Source organism: Sminthopsis crassicaudata, chromosome X, assembly GCF_048593235.1.
Source record: "Sminthopsis crassicaudata isolate SCR6 chromosome X, ASM4859323v1, whole genome shotgun sequence".
Classification (NCBI taxonomy): Eukaryota; Metazoa; Chordata; class Mammalia; order Dasyuromorphia; family Dasyuridae; genus Sminthopsis; species Sminthopsis crassicaudata.
Window position 1 is genome coordinate 67,226,290 of NC_133623.1, and position 13,218 is coordinate 67,239,507.

General features: G+C 31.4%; 1 long non-coding RNA gene across 1 annotated transcript in view; it reads right to left on the reverse strand.

Moving 5' to 3' along the window:
* The window catches only part of LOC141548534 (uncharacterized), a 96,392-nt gene that overhangs the window by 16,698 nt on the left and 66,476 nt on the right, over positions 1-13,218 (reverse strand). Inside the window, exon 2 of the long non-coding RNA XR_012483992.1 lies at positions 1-13,218. This exon is cut by the window's left edge and continues 16,698 nt beyond it; it is cut by the window's right edge and continues 21,799 nt beyond it. This is a non-coding gene — a long non-coding RNA (uncharacterized LOC141548534).

The window sequence follows — 13,218 nt, forward strand, 5'->3', positions numbered from 1 at the left end:
AACTGTGAAACATTCTCTGTTCTAAGAATCCCCACATCATTAACATTCTACGTTTCTAAGAAACTTTGAAATATAACATTCTAGGTACTAGGAATCCTCACGTATTTAACGTTCTACGTTGCTATGGCATTATGAAAAAAAACATTCTATGTTCTAAGAATCCACAAGCCAGTAAAATTCTATGTTACTAAGTAACTGTGAAACATTCTCTGTTCTAAGAATCCCCACATCATTAACATTCTATGTTTCTAAGAAACTTTGAAATATAAGATTGTATGTTCTAGGAATCCTCAACACATTAACATTCCACTTTGCTAGGAAACTTTGAAAAATAACATTCTATGTTCTAAGAATCCACCCGCCATTAAAATTCTATGTTACTAAGTAACTGTGAAACATTCTCTGTTCTAAGAATCCTCACATTATTAACATTGTATGTTTCTAAGAAATTTTGAAATATAACAATCTATGTTCAAGGAATCCTCAACCCATTAACATTCCACGTTGCTAGGAAACTTTGAAAAATAACATTCTATGTTCTAAGAATCCACCCGCCATTAAAATTCTATGTTACTAAGTTACTGTGAAACATTCTCTGTTCTAAGAATCCCCACATTATTAACATTCCAAGTTTCTATGAAACTTTGAAATATAAAATTCTATGTTCTAGAAATCCTCAACCCATTAACATTCCAAGTTGCCAAGGAACTTTGAAAAATAACATTCTATGTTCTAAGAATCCACATGCCATTAAAATTCTATGTTACTAAGTAACTGTGAAACATTCTCTGTTCTAAGAACCCCCACATCATTAACATTCTAAGTTTCTAAGAAACTTTGAAATATAACATTCTAGGTAGTAGGAATCCTCACGTATTTAACGTTCTACGTTGCTATGGCATTATGAAAAAAAACATTCTATGTTCTAAGAATCCACAAGCCATTAAAATTCTATGTTACTAAGTAACTGTGAAACATTCTCTGTTCTAAGAATCCCCACATCATTAACATTCTATGTTTCTAAGAAACTTTGAAATATAACATTCTATGTTCTAGGAATCCTCAACACATTAACATTCCACGTTGCTAGGAAACTTTGAAAAATAACATTCTATGTTCTACGAATCCAAACGCCATTAAAATTCTATGTTACTAAGTAACTGTGAAACATTCTCTGTTCTAAGAATCCCCACATCATTAACATTCTAAGTTTATAAGAAACTTTGAAATATAACATTCTAGGTACTAGGAATTTGCAAGTCATTAATGTTCCACGTTGCTATGCCATTATGAAAAAAAACATTCTATGTTCTAAGAATCCACCCGCCATTAAAATTCTATGTTACTAAGTAACTGTGAAACATTCTCTGTCCTAAGAATCCCCACATAATTAACATTCTAACTTTCTAAGAAACTTTGAAATATAACATTCTATGTTCTAGGAATCCTCAACCCATTAACATTCCACGTTGCTAGGAAACTTTGAAAAATAACATTCTATGTTCTAAGAATCCACATGCCATTAAAATTCTATGTTACTAAGTAACTGTGAAACATTCTCTGTTCTAAGAATCCCCATATCATTAACATTCTATGTTTCTAAGAAACTTTGAAATATAACATTCTATGTTCTAGGAAACCTCAACCCATTAACATTCCACGTTGGTAGGAAACTTTGAAAAATAACATTCTATGTTCTATGAATCCAAACGCCATTAAAATTCTATGTTACTAAGTAACTGTGAAACATTCTCTGTTCTAAGAATCCCCACATCATTAACATTCTAAGTTTATAAGAAACTTTGAAATATAACATTCTAGGTACTAGGAATTTGCAAGTCATTAATGTTCCACGTTGCTATGGCATTATGAAAAAAAACATTCTATGTTCTAAGAATCCACCCGCCATTAAAATTCTATGTTACTAAGTAACTGTGAAACATTCTCTGCTATAAGAATCCCCACATCATTAACATTCTCTGTTTCTAAGGAACTTTGAAATATAACATTCTATGTTCTAGGAATCATCAACCCATTAACATTCCACGTTGCTTGGAAACTTTGAAAAATAACATTCTATGTTCTAAGAATCCACATGCCATTAAAATTTTATGTTACTAAGTAACTGTGAAACATTCTCTGTTCTAAGAACCCCCACATTATTAACATTCCAAGTTTCTATGAAACTTTGAAATATAACATTCTATGTTCTAGGAATCCTCAAGCCATTAACATTCCAAGTTGCCAAGAAACTTTGAAAAATAACATTCTATGTTCTAAGAATCCACATGCCATTAAAATTCTATGTTACTAAGTAACTGTGAAACATTCTCTGTTCTAAGAATCCCCACATCATTAACATTCTATGTTTCTAACAAACTTTGAAATATAACATTCTAGGTACTAAGAATCCTCACATCATTAACGTTCCACGTTGCTAGGAAACTTTGAAAAATAACATTCTATGTTCTAAGAATCCACATGCCATTAAAATTCTATGTTACTAAGTAACTGTGAAACATTCTCTGTTCTAAGAATCCCCACATCATTAACATTCTACGTTTCTAAGAAACTTTGAAATATAACATTCTAGGTATTAGGAATCCTCACGTCTTTAACGTTCCAGGTTGCTATGGCATTATGAAAAAAAACATTCTATGTTCTAAGAATCCACCCGCCATTAAAATTCTATGTTACTAAGTAACTGTGAAACATTCTCTGTTCTAAGAACCCCCACATTATTAACATTCCAAGTTTCTATGAAACTTTGAAATATAACATTCTATGTTCTAGGAATCCTCAAGCCATTAACATTCCACGTTGGTAGGAAACTTTGAAAAATAACATTCTATGTTCTAAGAATCCACATGCCATTAAAATTCTATGTTACTAAGTAACTGTGAAACATTCTCTGTTCTAAGAATCCCCACATCATTAACATTCTACGTTTCTAAGAAACTTTGAAATATAACATTCTAGGTACTAGGAATCCTCACGTCACTAACGTTCCACGTTGTTAGGAAACTTTGAAAAATAACATTCTATGTTCTAAGAATCCACATGCCATTAAAATTCTATGTTACTAAGTTACTGTGAAACATTCTCTGTTCTAAGAATCCCCACATCATTAACATTCTACGTTTCTAAGAAACTTTGAAATATAACATTCAAGGTACTAGGAATCCTCAAGTCATTAACGTTCCACGTTGCTATGGTATTATGAAAAAAAACATTCTATGTTCTAAGAATCCACCCGCCATTAAAATTCTATGTTACTAAGTAACTGTGAAACATTCTCTGTTCTAAGAATTCCCACATCATTAACATTCTATGTTTCTAAGAATCTTTGAAATATAACATTCTAGGTACTAAGAATCCTCACGTCATTAACGTTCCACGTTGCTATGGTATTATGAAAAAAAAACATTCTATGTTCTAAGAATCCACCCGCCATTAAAATTCTATGTTACTAAGTAACTGTGAAACATTCTCTGTTCTAAGAATTCCCACATCATTAACATTCTATGTTTCTAATAATCTTTGAAATATAACATTCTAGGTACTAGGAATCCTCACGTCATTAACGTTCCACGTTGCTATGGTATTATGAAAAAAAACATTCTATGTTCTAAGAATCCGCCCGCCATTAAAATTCTATGTTACTAAGTAACTGTGAAACATTCTCTGTTCTAAGAATCCCCACATTATTAACATTCCAAGTTTCTATGAAACTTTGAAATATAACATTCTATGTTCTAGGAATCCTCAAGCCATTAACATTCCAAGTTGCCAAGGAACTTTGAAAAATAACATTCTATGTTCTAAGAATCCACATGCCATTAAAATTCTATGTTACTAAGTAACTGTGAAACATTCTCTGTTCTAAGAATCCCCACATCATTAACATTCTATGTTTCTCAGAAACTTTGAAATATAACATTCTAGGTACTAGGAATCCTCACGTCTTTAACGTTCTACGTTGCTATGGCATTATGAAAAAAAACATTCTATGTTCTAAGAATTCACCCACCATTAAAATTCTATGTTACTAAGTAACTGTGAAATATTCTCTGTTCTAAGAACCCCCTCATCATTAACATTCTATGTTTCTAAGAAATTTTGAAATATAACAATCTATGTTCAAGGAATCCTCAACCCAGTAACATTCCACGTTGCTAGGAAACTTTGAAAAATAACATTCTATGTTCTAAGAATCCACATGCCATTAAAATTCTATGTTACTAAGTAACTGTGAAACATTCTCTGTTCTAAGAATCCCCACATTATTAACATTCCAAGTTTCTATGAAACTTTGAAATATAACATTCTAGGTTCTAGGAATCCTCAACCCATTAACATTCCACGTTGCTAGGAAACTTTTAAAAAATAACATTCTATGTTCTAAGAATTAACAAGCCATTAAAATTCTATGTTACTAAGTAACTGTGAAACATTCTCTGTTCTAAGAACCCCCACATCATTAACATTCTATGTATCTAAGAAACTTTGAAATATAATATTCTATGTTCTAAGAATCTTCAACCCATTAACATTCCACGTTGCTAGGAAACTTTGAAAAATAACATTCTATGTTCTAAGAATCCACATGCCATTAAAATTCTATGTTACTAAGTAACTGTGAAACATTCTCTGTTCTAAGAATCCCCACATTATTAACATTCCAAGTTTCTATGAAACTTTGAAATATAACATTCTATGTTCTAGGAATCCTCAAGCCATTAACATTCCAAGTTGCCAAGGAACTTTGAAAAATAAAATTCTATGTTCTAAGAATCCACATGCCATTAAAATTCTATGTTACTAAGTAACTGTGAAACATTCTCTGTTCTAAGAATCCCCACATCATTAACATTCTATGTTTCTAAGAAACTTTGAAATATAACATTCTAGGTACTAGGAATCCTCACGTCTTTAACGTTCTACGTTGCTATGGCATTATGAAAAAAAACATTCTATGTTCTAAGAATTCACCCACCATTAAAATTCTATGTTACTAAGTAACTGTGAAATATTCTCTGTTCTAAGAACCCCCTCATCATTAACATTCTATGTTTCTAAGAAATTTTGAAATATAACAATCTATGTTCAAGGAATCCTCAACCCAGTAACATTCCACGTTGCTAGGAAACTTTGAAAAATAACATTCTATGTTCTAAGAATCCACATGCCATTAAAATTCTATGTTACTAAGTAACTGTGAAACATTCTCTGTTCTAAGAATCCCCACATTATTAACATTCCAAGTTTCTATGAAACTTTGAAATATAACATTCTAGGTTCTAGGAATCCTCAACCCATTAACATTCCACGTTGCTAGGAAACTTTTAAAAAATAACATTCTATGTTCTAAGAATCCACCCGCCATTAAAATTCTATGTTACTAAGTAACTGTGAAACATTCTCTGTTCTAAGAACCCCCACATCATTAACATTCTATGTATCTAAGAAACTTTGAAATATAATATTCTATGTTCTAAGAATCTTCAACCCATTAACATTCCACGTTGCTAGGAAACTTTGAAAAATAACATTCTATGTTCTAAGAATCCACATGCCATTAAAATTCTATGTTACTAAGTAACTGTGAAACATTCTCTGTTCTAAGAATCCCCACATTATTAACATTCCAAGTTTCTATGAAACTTTGAAATATAACATTCTATGTTCTAGGAATCCTCAAGCCATTAACATTCCAAGTTGCCAAGGAACTTTGAAAAATAAAATTCTATGTTCTAAGAATCCACATGCCATTAAAATTCTATGTTACTAAGTAACTGTGAAACATTCTCTGTTCTAAGAATCCCCACATCATTAACATTCTATGTTTCTAAGAAACTTTGAAATATAACATTCTAGGTACTAGGAATCCTCACGTCTTTAACGTTCTACGTTGCTATGGCATTATGAAAAAAAACATTCTAGGTTCTAAGAATCTACCCACCATTAAAATTCTATGTTACTAAGTAACTGTGAAATATTCACTGTTCTAAGAACCCCCTAATCATTAACATTCTATGTTTCTAAGAAATTTTGAAATATAACAATCTATGTTCAAGGAATCCTCAACCCATTAACATTCCACGTTGCTAGGAAACTTTGAAAAATAACATTCTATGTTCTAAGAATCCACCCGCCATTAAAATTCTATGTTACTAAGTTACTGTGAAACATTCTCTGTTCTAAGAATCCCCACATTATTAACATTCCAAGTTTCTATGAAATTTTGAAATATAAAATTCTATGTTCTAGGAATCCTCAACCCATTAACATTCCAAGTTGCCAAGGAACTTTGAAAAATAACATTCTATGTTCTAAGAATCCACATGCCATTAAAATTCTATGTTACTAAGTAACTGTGAAACATTCTCTGTTCTAAGAACCCCCACATCATTAACATTCTAAGTTTCTAAGAAACTTTGAAATATAACATTCTAGGTTGTAGGAATCCTCACGTATTTAACGTTCTACGTTGCTATGGCATTATGAAAAAAAACATTCTATGTTCTAAGAATCCACAAGCCATTAAAATTCTATGTTACTAAGTAACTGTGAAACATTCTCTGTTCTAAGAATCCCCACATCACTAACATTCTATGTTTCTAAGAAACTTTGAAATATAAGATTGTATGTTCTAGGAATCCTCAACACATTAACATTCCACGTTGCTAGGAAACTTTGAAAAATAACATTCTATGTTCTACGAATCCAAACGCCATTAAAATTCTATGTTACTAAGTAACTGTGAAACATTCTCTGTTCTAAGAATCCCCACGTTATTAACATTCCATGTTTCTACGAAACTTTGAAATATAACATTCTAGGTACTAGGAATCCTCACGTCACTAACGTTCCACGTTGTTAGGAAACTTTGAAAAATAACATTCTATGTTCTAAGAATCCACATGCCATTAAAATTCTATGTTACTAAGTAACTGTGAAACATTCTCTGTTCTAAGAATCCCCACATCATTAACATTCTACGTTTCTAAGAAACTTTGAAATATAACATTCAAGGTACTAGGAATCCTCAAGTCATTAACGTTCCACGTTGCTATGGTATTATGAAAAAAAACATTCTATGTTCTAAGAATCCACCCGCCATTAAAATTCTATGTTACTAAGTAACTGTGAAACATTCTCCGTTCTAAGAATTCCCACATCATTAACATTCTATGTTTCTAAGAATCTTTGAAATATAACATTCTAGGTACTAAGAATCCTCACGTCATTAACGTTCCACGTTGCTATGGTATTATGAAAAAAAACATTCTATGTTCTAAGAATCCACCCGCCATTAAAATTCTATGTTACTAAGTAACTGTGAAACATTCTCTGTTCTAAGAATTCCCACATCATTAACATTCTATGTTTCTAATAATCTTTGAAATATAACATTCTAGGTACTAGGAATCCTCACGTCATTAACGTTCCACGTTGCTATGGTATTATGAAAAAAAACATTCTATGTTCTAAGAATCCGCCCGCCATTAAAATTCTATGTTACTAAGTAACTGTGAAACATTCTCTGTTCTAAGAATCCCCACATTATTAACATTCCAAGTTTCTATGAAACTTTGAAATATAACATTCTATGTTCTAGGAATCCTCAAGCCATTAACATTCCAAGTTGCCAAGGAACTTTGAAAAATAACTTTCTATGTTCTAAGAATCCACATGCCATTAAAATTCTATGTTACTAAGTAACTGTGAAACATTCTCTGTTCTAAGAATCCCCACATCATTAACATTCTATGTTTCTCAGAAACTTTGAAATATAACATTCTAGGTACTAGGAATCCTCACGTCTTTAACGTTCTACGTTGCTATGGCATTATGAAAAAAAACATTCTATGTTCTAAGAATTCACCCACCATTAAAATTCTATGTTACTAAGTAACTGTGAAATATTCTCTGTTCTAAGAACCCCCTCATCATTAACATTCTATGTTTCTAAGAAATTTTGAAATATAAGAATCTATGTTCAAGGAATCCTCAACCCATTAACATTCCACGTTGCTAGGAAACTTTGAAAAATAACATTCTATGTTCTAAGAATCCACATGCCATTAAAATTCTATGTTACTAAGTAACTGTGAAACATTCTCTGTTCTAAGAATCCCCACATTATTAACATTCCAAGTTTCTATGAAACTTTGAAATATAACATTCTAGGTTCTAGGAATCCTCAACCCATTAACATTCCACGTTGCTAGGAAACTTTTAAAAAATAACATTCTATGTTCTAAGAATCCACCCGCCATTAAAATTCTATGTTACTAAGTAACTGTGAAACATTCTCTGTTCTAAGAACCCCCACATCATTAACATTCTATGTATCTAAGAAACTTTGAAATATAATATTCTATGTTCTAAGAATCTTCAACCCATTAACATTCCACGTTGCTAGGAAACTTTGAAAAATAACATTCTATGTTCTAAGAATCCACATGCCATTAAAATTCTATGTTACTAAGTAACTGTGAAACATTCTCTGTTCTAAGAATCCCCACATTATTAACATTCAAAGTTTCTATGAAACTTTGAAATATAACATTCTATGTTCTAGGAATCCTCAAGCCATTAACATTCCAAGTTGCCAAGGAACTTTGAAAAATAAAATTCTATGTTCTAAGAATCCACATGCCATTAAAATTCTATGTTACTAAGTAACTGTGAAACATTCTCTGTTCTAAGAATCCCCACATCATTAACATTCTATGTTTCTAAGAAACTTTGAAATATAACATTCTAGGTACTAGGAATCCTCACGTCTTTAACGTTCTACGTTGCTATGGCATTATGAAAAAAAACATTCTAGGTTCTAAGAATCTACCCACCATTAAAATTCTATGTTACTAAGTAACTGTGAAATATTCACTGTTCTAAGAACCCCCTAATCATTAACATTCTATGTTTCTAAGAAATTTTGAAATATAACAATCTATGTTCAAGGAATCCTCAACCGATTAACATTCCACGTTGCTAGGAAACTTTGAAAAATAACATTCTATGTTCTAAGAATCCACCCGCCATTAAAATTCTATGTTACTAAGTTACTGTGAAACATTCTCTGTTCTAAGAATCCCCACATTATTAACATTCCAAGTTTCTATGAAATTTTGAAATATAAAATTCTATGTTCTAGGAATCCTCAACCCATTAACATTCCAAGTTGGCAAGGAACTTTGAAAAATAACATTCTATGTTCTAAGAATCCACATGCCATTAAAATTCTATGTTACTAAGTAACTGTGAAACATTCTCTGTTCTAAGAACCCCCACATCATTAACATTCTAAGTTTCTAAGAAACTTTGAAATATAACATTCTAGGTAGTAGGAATCCTCACGTATTTAACGTTCTACGTTGCTATGGCATTATGAAAAAAAACATTCTATGTTCTAAGAATCCACAAGCCATTAAAATTCTATGTTACTAAGTAACTGTGAAACATTCTCTGTTCTAAGAATCCCCACATCACTAACATTCTATGTTTCTAAGAAACTTTGAAATATAAGATTGTATGTTCTAGGAATCCTCAACACATTAACATTCCACGTTGCTAGGAAACTTTGAAAAATAACATTCTATGTTCTACAAATCCAAACGCCATTAAAATTCTATGTTACTAAGTAACTGTGAAACATTCTCTGTTCTAAGAATCCCCACGTTATTAACATTCCATGTTTCTACGAAACTTTGAAATATAACATTCTAGGTACTAGTAATCCTCAAGCCATTAACATTCCAAGTTGCCAAGGAACTTTGAAAAATTACATTCTATGTTCTAAGAATCCACATGCCATTAAAATTCTATGTTACTAAGTAACTGTGAAACATTCTCTGTTCTAAGAATCCCCACATCATTAACATTCTAAGTTTATAAGAAACTTTGAAATATAACATTCTAGGTACTAGGAATTTGCAAGTCATTAATGTTCCACGTTGCTATGGCATTATGAAAAAAAACATTCTATGTTCTAAGAATCCACCCGCCATTAAAATTCTATGTTACTAAGTAACTGTGAAACATTCTCTGTTCTAAGAACCCCCACATAATTAACATTCTATGTTTCTAAGAAACTTTGAAATATAACATTGTATGTTCTAGGAATCCTCAACACATTAACATTCCACGTTGCTAGGAAACTTTGAAAAATAACATTCTATGTTCTACGAATCCAAACGCCATTAAAATTCTATGTTACTAAGTAACTGTGAAACATTCTCTGTTCTAAGAATCCCCACGTTATTAACATTCCATGTTTCTACGAAACTTTGAAATATAACATTCTAGGTACTAGGAATCCTCACGTCACTAACGTTCCACGTTGTTAGGAAACTTTGAAAAATAACATTCTATGTTCTAAGAATCCACATGCCATTAAAATTCTATGTTACTAAGTAACTGTGAAACATTCTCTGTTCTAAGAATCCCCACATCATTAACATTCTACGTTTCTAAGAAACTTTGAAATATAACATTCAAGGTACTAGGAATCCTCAAGTCATTAACGTTCCACGTTGCTATGGTATTATGAAAAAAAACATTCTATGTTCTAAGAATCCACCCGCCATTAAAATTCTATGTTACTAAGTAACTGTGAAACATTCTCCGTTCTAAGAATTCCCACATCATTAACATTCTATGTTTCTAAGAATCTTTGAAATATAACATTCTAGGTACTAAGAATCCTCACGTCATTAACGTTCCACGTTGCTATGGTATTATGAAAAAAAACATTCTATGTTCTAAGAATCCACCCGCCATTAAAATTCTATGTTACTAAGTAACTGTGAAACATTCTCTGTTCTAAGAATTCCCACATCATTAACATTCTATGTTTCTAATAATCTTTGAAATATAACATTCTAGGTACTAGGAATCCTCACGTCATTAACGTTCCACGTTGCTATGGTATTATGAAAAAAAACATTCTATGTTCTAAGAATCCGCCCGCCATTAAAATTCTATGTTACTAAGTAACTGTGAAACATTCTCTGTTCTAAGAATCCCCACATTATTAACATTCCAAGTTTCTATGAAACTTTGAAATATAACATTCTATGTTCTAGGAATCCTCAAGCCATTAACATTCCAAGTTGCCAAGGAACTTTGAAAAATAACTTTCTATGTTCTAAGAATCCACATGCCATTAAAATTCTATGTTACTAAGTAACTGTGAAACATTCTCTGTTCTAAGAATCCCCACATCATTAACATTCTATGTTTCTCAGAAACTTTGAAATATAACATTCTAGGTACTAGGAATCCTCACGTCTTTAACGTTCTACGTTGCTATGGCATTATGAAAAAAAACATTCTATGTTCTAAGAATTCACCCACCATTAAAATTCTATGTTACTAAGTAACTGTGAAATATTCTCTGTTTTAAGAACCCCCTCATCATTAACATTCTATGTTTCTAAGAAATTTTGAAATATAAGAATCTATGTTCAAGGAATCCTCAACCCATTAACATTCCACGTTGCTAGGAAACTTTGAAAAATAACATTCTATGTTCTAAGAATCCACATGCCATTAAAATTCTATGTTACTAAGTAACTGTGAAACATTCTCTGTTCTAAGAATCCCCACATTATTAACATTCCAAGTTTCTATGAAACTTTGAAATATAACATTCTAGGTTCTAGGAATCCTCAACCCATTAACATTCCACGTTGCTAGGAAACTTTTAAAAAATAACATTCTATGTTCTAAGAATCCACCCGCCATTAAAATTCTATGTTACTAAGTAACTGTGAAACATTCTCTGTTCTAAGAACCCCCACATCATTAACATTCTATGTATCTAAGAAACTTTGAAATATAATATTCTATGTTCTAAGAATCTTCAACCCATTAACATTCCACGTTGCTAGGAAACTTTGAAAAATAACATTCTATGTTCTAAGAATCCACATGCCATTAAAATTCTATGTTACTAAGTAACTGTGAAACATTCTCTGTTCTAAGAATCCCCACATTATTAACATTCAAAGTTTCTATGAAACTTTGAAATATAACATTCTATGTTCTAGGAATCCTCAAGCCATTAACATTCCAAGTTGCCAAGGAACTTTGAAAAATAAAATTCTATGTTCTAAGAATCCACATGCCATTAAAATTCTATGTTACTAAGTACCTGTGAAACATTCTCTGTTCTAAGAATCCCCACATCATTAACATTCTATGTTTCTAAGAAACTTTGAAATATAACATTCTAGGTACTAGGAATCCTCACGTCTTTAACGTTCTACGTTGCTATGGCATTATGAAAAAAAACATTCTAGGTTCTAAGAATCTACCCACCATTAAAATTCTATGTTACTAAGTAACTGTGAAATATTCACTGTTCTAAGAACCCCCTAATCATTAACATTCTATGTTTCTAAGAAATTTTGAAATATAACAATCTATGTTCAAGGAATCCTCAACCGATTAACATTCCACGTTGCTAGGAAACTTTGAAAAATAACATTCTATGTTCTAAGAATCCACCCGCCATTAAAATTCTATGTTACTAAGTTACTGTGAAACATTCTCTGTTCTAAGAATCCCCACATTATTAACATTCCAAGTTTCTATGAAATTTTGAAATATAAAATTCTATGTTCTAGGAATCCTCAACCCATTAACATTCCAAGTTGCCAAGGAACTTTGAAAAATAACATTCTATGTTCTAAGAATCCACATGCCATTAAAATTCTATGTTACTAAGTAACTGTGAAACATTCTCTGTTCTAAGAACCCCCACATCATTAACATTCTAAGTTTCTAAGAAACTTTGAAATATAACATTCTAGGTAGTAGGAATCCTCACGTATTTAACGTTCTACGTTGCTATGGCATTATGAAAAAAAACATTCTATGTTCTAAGAATCCACAAGCCATTAAAATTCTATGTTACTAAGTAACTGTGAAACATTCTCTGTTCTAAGAATCCCCACATCACTAACATTCTATGTTTCTAAGAAACTTTGAAATATAAGATTGTATGTTCTAGGAATCCTCAACACATTAACATTCCACGTTGCTAGGAAACTTTGAAAAATAACATTCTATGTTCTACAAATCCAAACGCCATTAAAATTCTATGTTACTAAGTAACTGTGAAACATTCTCTGTTCTAAGAATCCCCACGTTATTAACATTCCATGTTTCTACGAAACTTTGAAATATAACATTCTAGGTACT